Source organism: Dreissena polymorpha, chromosome 10, assembly GCF_020536995.1.
Source record: "Dreissena polymorpha isolate Duluth1 chromosome 10, UMN_Dpol_1.0, whole genome shotgun sequence".
In the NCBI taxonomy this organism is placed as follows: Eukaryota; Metazoa; Mollusca; class Bivalvia; order Myida; family Dreissenidae; genus Dreissena; species Dreissena polymorpha.
The window spans coordinates 80072069-80084276 of NC_068364.1; positions in this window are offsets into that span (position 1 = coordinate 80072069).

The window sequence follows — 12208 nt, forward strand, 5'->3', positions numbered from 1 at the left end:
TTTAGTACTTTTATGATAAATCGAAGTTTTTGTTATCTCAGTTATTATTAACCGCTATTAAAAACTGCGATTACCACTTCCCATAGACAACAATTTAAAAATTACTCATGGGCTAAGTACATCATTACACAGAGCACTGTTCCAAATACTTGCTTCGGATACAACATGTCTGGCAGAGAACCTGTGTTAGACTTCTTATCACCAACGATAGATTATCCGGTCATTCTCTATGATTACACGGTTGATGCCCTTAAGATTCGATGTTTTTGAACCTGTAGGAAGATTGTTGGAATTTCTGGACCAGTGAGTAAATTAATAAGTTCTGAAATGTGTGTAAGAGTTAAATGTACAAATTTATATAAGTTTTTGACAAGAATAGGTTTACATTTGGATGCTTATTTTAAGAACGCACGTGGCAATTACGTAAGAAACACTGGTTAAGTAGTATGGTATTACAATATTTATATACTAGTTGAGTTTGTGTGTTATTGAGACAGCTGATAATGCTGGATCCCGTTGTAACATATCTTAACATATCGAATGGTCGATTGTAAGTAATGTTTAAAACGCGTCGTGGCTTTAATTGCTCCCTTGCGTCAGTATAGCATGTCCGCTTTCTTCACTAAAGGCCGATATCCATTAAGTTTTGGAAAAACACACACTACAATTGTGTTAGTAACGTGTTGCACAAAGGTCGGTGTAAATGAAGCGTTTCAGATACAACCTTATTTAAAATACAAATAGCATGATTTATACACGATCATAGCCCATGACATGGGCTAAGCCAAGCGGTACAGGTATATACAAATGTTTTGTGGTTTAATTGTTAAATAATTGAAAGATTAAAGAACATTTCGATAACTATTACCTAATCTTTAGCAGGTCAAAATTATTCTTGTTAAACACACTAAACCAAAGCAAAGCATAAGAGTGAACACAAAATATTTTATTTAACCTGTATATACTTCAAAATGTATATAAACGAGTGTTTTCGTATTATTTAGGATAAATGAAGCTTTTGGAAATATGACATTGTCTAAAGGCAAATGACAGATCAAATTTTGTTAAATTGCGTAGTGTTTTCGACGGATCAATATCCGTTTGATTAGTATTAACCTAAACATGCTAAAGGCATAATTATTACGGTTGTTATGAGAAGAAGCAAAATGTCATGTAAATCACGTCGTGATCACGTCTGCAAAGAACAAGTCATATATTAATCGTGCAAACTGGAGTAGTAATCATGGTATTTGCAGTAATACAAATGATCCAATGTGGATCGGTATAACTTAATATTGTAAATGCCATTATGAAATAAACTAATTTTGTTTTTATGCAAACGGTAACAGAAAGAAACTCAGTGTCTTTGCATCGGAAAAATATTTCATTTATTTTCTTATTGTGGGTTCATGTGCAAATTTAAAATATCCCAATTTTACTTATATACCTTGTTTGATTTGGCTGATGTAGAGAATGCGCAAAAAATGCGTAGTGTCTAAACGCATAAATATGATATTGAATAGGACGTCTCTCTTAATGTTCCCTTAATCATCGGCACTTACTGCAATATACGAACCGACCAACATACAACGACTTCATTACTTAACACACCAATGCACATCTACAAACAAACACCAAACTTACCAGAAATGCCCATGACTCAACAGCATAATGATTTACATCCGTTTCACTCAAATAAAAAGCACACAAAAGACAATGAGCAAACTATTGCTATGTTAGTGCTCGATAAGAGTATATTCAAGTATTTTAAATAGTCGATAATTGGGTCGATAATTGCTCCCGTGCATAACTAGTTTCTGTCCGTCAAATAAACACACTATCGTAATGTATGTCGCAAACTGTCTGGAGAATTAGCGTGTATCACACGGAAACTTTCGACCGTCTAACGTGTTAACCAACGTTACAAAGCAGCACTGAAACATAAACCATAATGATATGATCCGGATGTCTTTAAGTGTACCATCCTTAAAATGAATCATGTAGGCTATTCACGATTTAATGGATTTAAATTTGATGCGATATAATCGCCTAGCTTTCAAAACAAGCTGTGAAGGTTTGAGGAACCTTATTTAGGTGGCACCAACTCCAGCTCAAAAAGGCAACTCCTACGTAAACAAATTCAAACACTAACACCAATGTTGTTTTAAAATATGATAGTTCAATTGCTACCGTTAATTAACGAGTAATGGAAAATAAAAACATTAACGCTATTTATTATTCAAGCTTTTTAGGTCTCTGCATATATCGATCAAACGAATTTTGTAAGTTTCACAAATATATCCATTACCTTAACACAAAATTAACACTTTAATAAAATGTAACAATCTTTCATGAACATTTTAACACGCAAGGAAGAAACAATAATGTATTTTGAACGAAATAATCATCACATAACACCAAATATGAAACACATTAAATATTCCTGACCGACGATAAGAAAATTATGTCAAAAACACAACGAGGTACGAATCTTTGGAAGCAAAGAAGGCACCAGGTGATTGCAACAATTTATGGTTTGTTTATAATGAAAGCAGGTGGGAATAGTGTATTCTCATATAGGAATAGAACTGATTATGCGCGAGGAGATTTTTGCAGAGGATTTTTTGGCTCTCCTTTTATTTCTTCAAGAAACTTTTCAATGGTTTTATAGAGCAATTGTGCGCACATTAAACGTTAATAAAATATGAAATACATCCCTTCATTTATAATTAAATTGAACTGCACCTTCATCGGAAATACAACAATTTCGGTTTCAAGTACTTCTCTCCTTTAAAAGAAAATTAAAAACAGTATTCAAAGAATAACACGCATTACAATAAAACATGTATAATTATACTTGTCTGTGTTTTTAAATAAGGACACTAGGTGTATACCGTCATATACCTCAACAATATCATGGCAACAATACAGTTGCAATTAGTTGAAAACTGTAAGTGTGTATTGTACAATTTAAATTGTTACCGAAAAATCAATTTTGGCCAAAAATTGACGAATTTACTCATAAAGCCTTGTTTTGGTATGTTTAAGTGTGCAAAACTGCCGTGAAGTATGATGGTTTTACATATGTTTTGAATTACAGAGAGGCGGTTTAACCTGCACAAGTTTTGAGAGGTTTTTATTTAGCATTTCTCCATGGTTAATGCAGACTAAATCTTACTTCGAACATGTAACAACCTCAGTGTTTTACTGGTTATTGCTTACAGCTAACGTTCTACTTTCGTGAAAATGTGTATTTCGAGCAATTGCTTTTGTGAGATTAAGTTAGCCATTCCATAACTTTAAACCAATATAAAAACCTCAAATGATTTGCTTTGTCACTTCCATTAATGTTACACCAGCTTGAACACTGTTTCGCCTAATATACAACATTTATCTTCTAATACGAACTGACAGTTACAAACACATACTCTCCTGATTCTTTTGCATTAAGATGCTTTTAACGTGAACGCATGCTAACGGCGTTCATTATGAAATAAACATCGGTTATGCTTAGTTATAAGCATGCTGTTATTTGTGTTACTATACAAACTAACTTGTATCAACAACCTTAAATACATAACATGTGCATGGAATTTATTTGATACAAAAACTGTACCTTATTTAATATTCGTTCATCAGTCAATATATAGACCTTAGCTAGGCCCTTCCGAAATTCACTCATTAATTTTTAATATAACATAATACATTTGTTTGAAATTGATTTCCCGGCGTAAATCAGTCCGGATAAATAATCATTATCCTAAGTTAATAATTATAAAAACACTAAGAGTTGGTTGAACGCCGTCTGACCTAAGTGATAAGAATATCAACCGACTCGAACAGATTTGTCACCTGTTATTGAACCCGGTTCTTGACAAAGCGTGGGAAACGGAAGATCCTTGGTATGACAGAACCAAACCATAAAGTCAAATCATTGACACATCCCCTCGCAATGAATATTCTTCATGCCGGAAGGAGACGTCCCAATGGAACATTGCTGTCTTTCTTAATGATAGCGGAACGAAGGAACAACATTTGCCCAGCAATTATGCGGAAACAAATTAAAGCCGTATCTCGCTGTGATGCCCAACAAGTGATGTCTACTACACTAAAGGTTTGCAAATAAACATAGCGAACCTTCATACATATTATTCACGGCGTGATGCATGCGCACAAAAGTACAGGTCCAAATCGAAAAGTCCCGTTAATTAACTTTCGGATGAGAAAGTATATAACAATTCAGTAGAAAAGCCAGCACTTATTCCCCAATGGAGTCGAAGCAATCTCTGTTTGTTAACAGTGCAATCAGAGCGATCACCTACCATCAAAACGCAGACAGGGCATAGTATGCCAATCAAACAAACGTATTTACATTGCTAATAAAAAGTCGTTTCACTAAAAGCATACCATTTTGTTCAACCAGCATGTTTTGGTATGATCGTGGTAGGTAATGAAATATTCATTAAAACGTTGTGAATCGCTAAAGAACGCGTATTTGTATTGAAGTTCTTACTATTTGAAATCTACAGTCATTCCAAGTTTGTATTTACAATTATTACAATTCAAACTCTGTCAATGTAAAAAGTGACCGTTAAGCATGTGTAAACGGGTCGATATCTGAGAGGGGGTATCTGTGAATTATAGAAATGCTCTTTTAGTAAGGTGAAACAGAAGATGAGATTCATGTTATAGTTACGCTTACTATTATATGTTATTGCAGAATGTTGTCTGTTAGACGACTGTCGACATGTCATCCCAAAGTGTTATTTGTATCAAGACTCCATTCATGATTTCATTTAATTTTTTATTTATACGCCTATAAACAAGTTAGCACATACTGTTATATGCATGAGGGTTATAGACTAAAGCGTATTCTCGTACTTCTGATTATAATTTGCAGTAAAAAAGAGCGCTTACTAGAACTTTTGTTTCCAAGTCTTCATTGCCGTAGCCTGTTATATTTTACAACGACGATCGTATAAACAAGGTAAATATTTTTCCTTAAAGAAAACGTAAGATAATTATCTGCTCTTTCTACTGGTGCATTAAGCGTTTTTTTATTTGAAAACTGGATATGTGTAAAAAAATGTTTTGGGATTATTGGGTTGCTGTTTTATTTCTTTACTTCATAAGCTATACATAAATTGTTTGCATCCTTAGGTAACTAATAACTCTTTTAAGAGTGACAATGTACAAGGCGCTGTATATTTTAATTGAGTTTTAAGGTATGCCATATGCATTGATGAGACTAGAATAATCCAACAAACTTACCATAGATAACATACCATCTGACACACACGCGAATTTAGCGACTTGAAAAATGGTTCGCATTTATAGAAACCAAATAACACTCTTAATTCATTAAAATATGCACCACAATGAATATGATAGCTAAGTGAACATTAATTTTAAAGCATATATTGTTGCGTATAAAACAGACCACACACACAACATAAAACACTATGCCATGAATGGATATGTAAACCGAAACAAATATTGACAGAAGGGAAACATATCAATACCGGAATGCACAATGAGATTTGATTCATTTACAGAGCTTGCATTATTTGAATCACACTTCAGATCCACACTGTAGATCAGAGGTGAAACATTTTATGAGCATTATGTTAAGTTTTATAACAAATCATATTCGTGTTGCCTTACGATCTGTTGAATGACGAAATACACGTTGCTTGATAATAACTTACGTGTTGGGTTATGCAATTCGTCTTGCATATGTGTGTGTGTGATATTTTTTTCAAACCGTATATTCTTGATTGATAATCCTGTTATAAGTATTAAAAATAAATTAACAAATAAATAAATTAATAAATACATACATACGTAAATAAATAAATAAATAAATAAATATATATATATATATATATATATATATATATATATTGTGTTTAAAATATATTAAATCTTGGTATCAAATTGTTTGTTTAGTTGAATTTGATTGGAATTAACAAAACCTGATTATTTTATATTTGATTCCGAGTATAATGACCTACCTCCTAAGTATCATCGACTGATATATAGAGAATATTAGGTTAGTGTTGATTATAGATCAGGTTTATCATGCGAGGCTTAGAAAACAAAAAGCACGAGCCTTGCCGAGTGCTTTTTCGTTTTCGTGCCGAGCATGATAAATCTGATCTATAATCAACACTAATCTATTATTCTATTATTCTATTTATCCCACTTTTTCTTTTGTAAACCTTTTTGTTTTAACAAAATTGGTTTGACTGGATAATTTCGCTGGATTTATGACGTCATTTCGTCGAAATATTGACGTCATTTCCTGCCGTTGATTAAAGATGATATTTAAACAACGGGGCTTTAATCAATCGAATTCGCTGTAAAAGTGGGATAAAATAACTTCCTGTTGACCATAATTTTAAAATATATCAGGCAACGTTATATCAGGCAGACATTAGTGCGGTGGTATGATAAATATACATATCAAGTATTTTTTTTAATGTCAGGTATGTGTGATTTAAACCATGGACTCAGCATCTCCATGTGCATAGATCGATTTTATCTTGTAACAAACACAGGTTTCATTTATCAATTTGTCTAATCAGACGAGATTTACTCTGACATTAACACGATTATAAAAACAGATAAAATATAGCGAATGTCGTCGCATCCAGAACGATGAATTGATGGCATTAACTTTATGCGGTTACTTGTATTTTTTTTACTTAGCTTTTTTACTTAGCTATAAAAAAGATACCACAGTGAACGGTGCACTAGAATGCAAATAATATATTGACGTATGTATATTGCTCAATAAACATAATGTGCAATTCATTTAGCGCGCTGTTTTCAATTATATAGCAAACTAACAGCGTATAACATTACTAGAATTGTGTTTACTTTAGAGAAAATATTTATAGGAATGTCTTCCTTTGGTTCACTTTTTTACGTTACTTATGCAACCAGAATCAAATTTAATTTGGTAACACTTAACAGCTGTCTACATCAACAATAAGATAAGGTGGTTTGTTTTTTAAATCATGCACATAATCTAGCAAAGATATGTTCACCGTTTTTTTTATGAGGATATCTATGAAGAACAACGTATGCATTAAGTAGTTGATATGACGTAAGCGTTAGTTGTACTGACAACTATAATGGTTATACGTTACAAAATAAAAAAAAACGTATGAATAATATAACTGAATACAGACTTTAGGTGATCTTATGATAAACGATCATGATCGTTTCACTTATATCTATTCAAATTGCTATGTTAATCGGCTAGCACATATTTATCACTGTCTAATGGGATATTTGGTTGACAGAAGACTTGAAGCCGGCGGCCCTAGTCTGTCAGACACAAATTATGAAGTCAGATAACGTTTTATGAGTTGCACTGGACAAGGAAAGTATCCTGCGAGTAACACAACATATCTTTGAACAATCAATTTTTCTTTGAAAGAATGAAAGTCTGATAAGAGAAGAGAGAGAGGAACAACCAATTTAAGCTGATAGAAAATATAAGTGTTAAAGAATTTACAGAGAGGAAAACGAAAGCGCATCACATGGTAAAATCAAAGATAAGTTCGCTTGTCTCAGTGGGTTTCGTTCCACTTCGTACTTTTTACAGAACCATTTGTTCAATCAAATAAAGCATAAAACATGTTGTATGAAGTGATTGCCCATAAATATGTATCCATTTGTTATTCTTTAATTTATCTCGTCTGATCTTAATAAGGGGCGAGTGCTTCAAATATATATCCAAACGCTAAGAATTAAGTCGATCAAAAGTTCACTTCCATTGCATCTGATTTTAAGACACATACACAAAATGTGTCGCATTAAAAACATGTAAGATATAACATGTATATAAAACATGATATTTAACAGTCTTTGAAGCTATCTAACATTCCATTAAAAACACTATACAAAGTCGTCAAAAGCAATATGTAAAGAAGGAACTATCTGATTTGTTCAAATAGACTGACTGCACATGAAGACACTCTTTAAATAAAACAAGATTATTATCGACAACAAGACATTATTGTATCGAACACTGTTAGTAAATACTTTGCTTATAAAACGGCCGATGCATAACAACAACTTCAGTCGATAAATGAGGATTCATGTCAACACATATGTTATTTGCTCATTAAAAAGTTTTATGGATTGAACGTGGTAAATTTGTGTACAGAATGTACACTTCTCTGTAAATGGCGTTTTTACACGCATTGAGTACAACTGACGATGCCATTTTCATGAACACTTGAGCGAACGGAGTGTACTTACTATACGTTTTTTTTAGGTATCACTTGCTATATGCTATATTATAGATCTTTGCTTTTGCGTCGGTATGATGACTTTGCTCTTAATAGATTCGTACTAAAAATTGGGCATAAATCATAGGCATTCATAGCTTACTAACGTTTAAACATGATTTTAACACTTTGAAACTAATGCTATATCGAAAACAAAGTTGCACAACAACATACATACCAATAATGTCCGTGGCTCCACAACATTCTGGTCAATAGTTTCCATCGTAGTTTACAAGTAAAAGGGTACAAACTGATGCTCACTTGAAACAGAATGTCACATTTTCATACTGTATTTATTTCAAATACAACACCTTTGTGAAAATGAACTCTTTTTGTACATATAACCATATTATCACAAGCTAGCCTTGCTTGATGCGAAGGAAGCACAGAAAACACGTTATATTTTAATTTGCATTACTTTCGACCTAAGTCCATACACTAATCAAGAGCATTCACTGGTAACGTTATTTTATAAACAAATATGGATTCCCGTCTTCCCATTGCTTTACTTGCATCGATAATGTGAATGTTTAAAGCTGACGTTTTGAGATAATTGTAAATTAACGGTTGCTGTCGAGATTTCTCCGATATTGATGGAGGAAAGCATCTAAAATTGCCAATTATACATAGTTGTAGGTTAAAATATAAACCAGCCTTCCTTCTTGGAACTCCACGTAGGCGATCAGAAATGTTTTTACTCGAAGAACAACCTGTACACATATGGAACACCAATACAGTGTTGATCTTTTATAAGCCATATAGGCGAACATTAATAATGTGATGTTTACAACTATCAATTCAAACGTTAAGGCTGTGGTTCGACGATTAGATCCTGTATCAGAATAAATTAGATTGACGATGTATATCTCTTGTTTGACAAACTATAGTTAATCTCGAAAGTCAACACTTGTTGAACATAATGGCTTAATACGCTTTCACAATTCCTCCCTATATTTCGAAGTATTAATTTTATCCTTCTCCACTTGCCGCTCAAACTAAAAAATACATTGGCCATATAACCTAAGCTTTAATAAAACCCTATTTTACCAATCACGCACGATAGTTTAATAACAGAACTCCTCGATATAAGTTGGTATGTTAAACAAAATATCATGCGAGAATGAAACATAATCAAGAAAAAAAACCTCACTTAAACACCAACGCTTTTGCAAATTGTATTTTTAACATGCAAGGATTTTATTAAATTCTTCCGCAGCACCATAATAAGGAAGTTCTGTCCACACATACTGATATCGCGTATAAATAATGTGCGGCAGTCGAGAACGGTTTCTTATAGCTGCAAGGGCTGGATATTTGAAAACAGATATCGGCTGAGTGACAGGTCAATCTGTGAATCAATTTAAATGTTCAAGCAAGGAATAACGCCATTGGGCACTATAACACTCATGTCATATACTTGTATTCTACATGAATTCCTGCGTTTTATTGAATAACAACTTGTCTTTATATTTAATGTGAAACCAGTTATGTTTTGCCAATTAACACATTAGACATACACATATACTCGTTATAATTATTATGCATTGTTATCGAGTGTAAGCAAACGAAGTTTATCATATTAATATGGTTAAATTAAATAATATTTAAATAAGAACAATAAATGTTCCTCAACTAAAATACCAGAGAACCCAATGACTTAACCTTTTCGACTGCTAGACATATTGAATGCGTGTATCGCATTGTTGTATATTATTCGTCATAACTATATTGCTAAATAACAACATTAGAAAGCTGCACTGCCTTCCGTTTTACATATTGTGCTATAAATTATGGTTGCCGAGAGAGATTGCTTTTATTATAGCTCTCGCTACATAGCATGGTCTTGCATTGGAAAAAAACATTCACTTGAGAAATGTTAACCTTGTTTTATATGTGCAGTAAACATTTATGTTTATATAAATCAAAGCTATGAATTTCATCAAATATCTTAATGAGAAGCTGTTATGTTTAATTCTTGTTTTATTAAGGATCTGCTTAACGACACGTTCAATTTAAAATATAAAGGATATAATATTTGTTCATGTCATATGTGTGAATAAATTGACGTGTTTTAGTATTTGTTGAACACTTTCTTCTAAGATAAATGCAAGATGTGTGATCACGTGATCACTGCCTCTAGGATGAAGGCATATATTGATCGTGTAAACTCTTTTAGGAAGTACGATTGCGTCTTGTGTACTTAAACACACAATCATTTTGGAATCGTTCGGATTTATGTTGTCGATACTTAAATTATATGCGATGATTGAAAAGAAGATTAACGATTTAAAAAGGAGACTAATATATTCCCTGTCTTTGCACTAGATAATTAAATTACTGTGTGTTTGTTCATTTGATAACTAATATGGCAGTTTATAAACGTCCCATTGTATTACTTAAATTGTGTTTGGTTCGTCATATGCAGGGAATACGTAATACGAAACGAACGTCTGAAAAGGGTTAATACGCACATAATTGATAACGTTCTCTAAACGATAGTCATTTTTAACAATAAACGTACTTACCAAAATACATCGACCAGAAAACTGGTGCCATTTTCCAGAAGCATCGTAAGTTCAATTTTTTTTATCTGAAGTGTTCCATTTCCTATTGCAATAGTTAGGCATAAAAAATTACATGAAAGTAACATCATTATGTCAATGTTATTTTAGGAAAACCAAAAGAAACATGTGATTCCTTATCTAGCAAAGAAGTACAAAACATTTTTATTTTGAACTTAAGTAAAACTATTTAAAAAATTACTTAAGATGTTTCTGGAATGCAATGTGTACTTAACACATCGATGCGCATCTACATACAAACATTAAACTTACCAGTAATGTCCATGACTCCACAGCATTATGAATTACACCCGTTACACACGAAAGCAAGCAAAGACATAAAACTAAAATCAATGAGCAAATTATAGATATCTTGGTGCTCGTAATGCATACATTAACATATTTTAAAGAGTTGATAATTTCCCTCTTGCATCATCTGCCGCATCATCAGTGGCTCAAACTCCAATAAACGCATTTTCACGAGGTGTAAAATAATATTGTTTATAAAACGGAAACTCCCATCCTTTGGATTCACTTTATTATAAACATCACTGAAAACTTAATTATAACATAATTATCGGATTTTCTATGTGTGTGCCCTCTTTAACAGAGCCTTTGTATGAGATTTTAGCGTTTGTGGATTACAATAAGCTGCGAATCAAACGCCTAGCTTCAAAGGAGAGTCATATAGGTGCTATCTGCTCGATCTCATTAAAAAACGTCTTACATAAACATGTTTGAACGCTATCACCAATGTTTTGTTAATGATGCTTATGAAAGATTTACCGTTATTAAACGAGTAATATAACATAATAAAACGATGTATTCATCGGACCATTTTTCAGCATTCCGAGCGAAAGAATTGTGCTAGTTGAACAACTAAATGTTAATTACATAAACGGTCAACCCAAAACGAACACTATTCAAATAATATGCAGTACTATAGCGACATAAAAGTACTTTCAATATCACTTTGAAATCGCTGTAATTATCGCATTAAAATATAATGTTGGAACAATACATGTCTTAGGTTAAACAAATCACGTAAAATATTATTTACATCAGTCCCGGATGATAAATTATAAGAAACCTCTGATAAAACCACAACAAGTCTAAGATCTGATAAAAGGGATTGGAGTAATAATGCGCGCGGCGATTTAAAGTTAACTTACAATGAGAAATATTTGGGTGCTCAACATGTATCTTAAGGACCCGTACAGCTGTATTCAAAATAGCAATCATATTGAAATGAAACACATTTGAAATGTACGTAAATGTTCATTAGAAGGCAATGAGGCAGTTAATTTAAAATCATATCAAACTTGACCTTCAAAGAAAGAATAT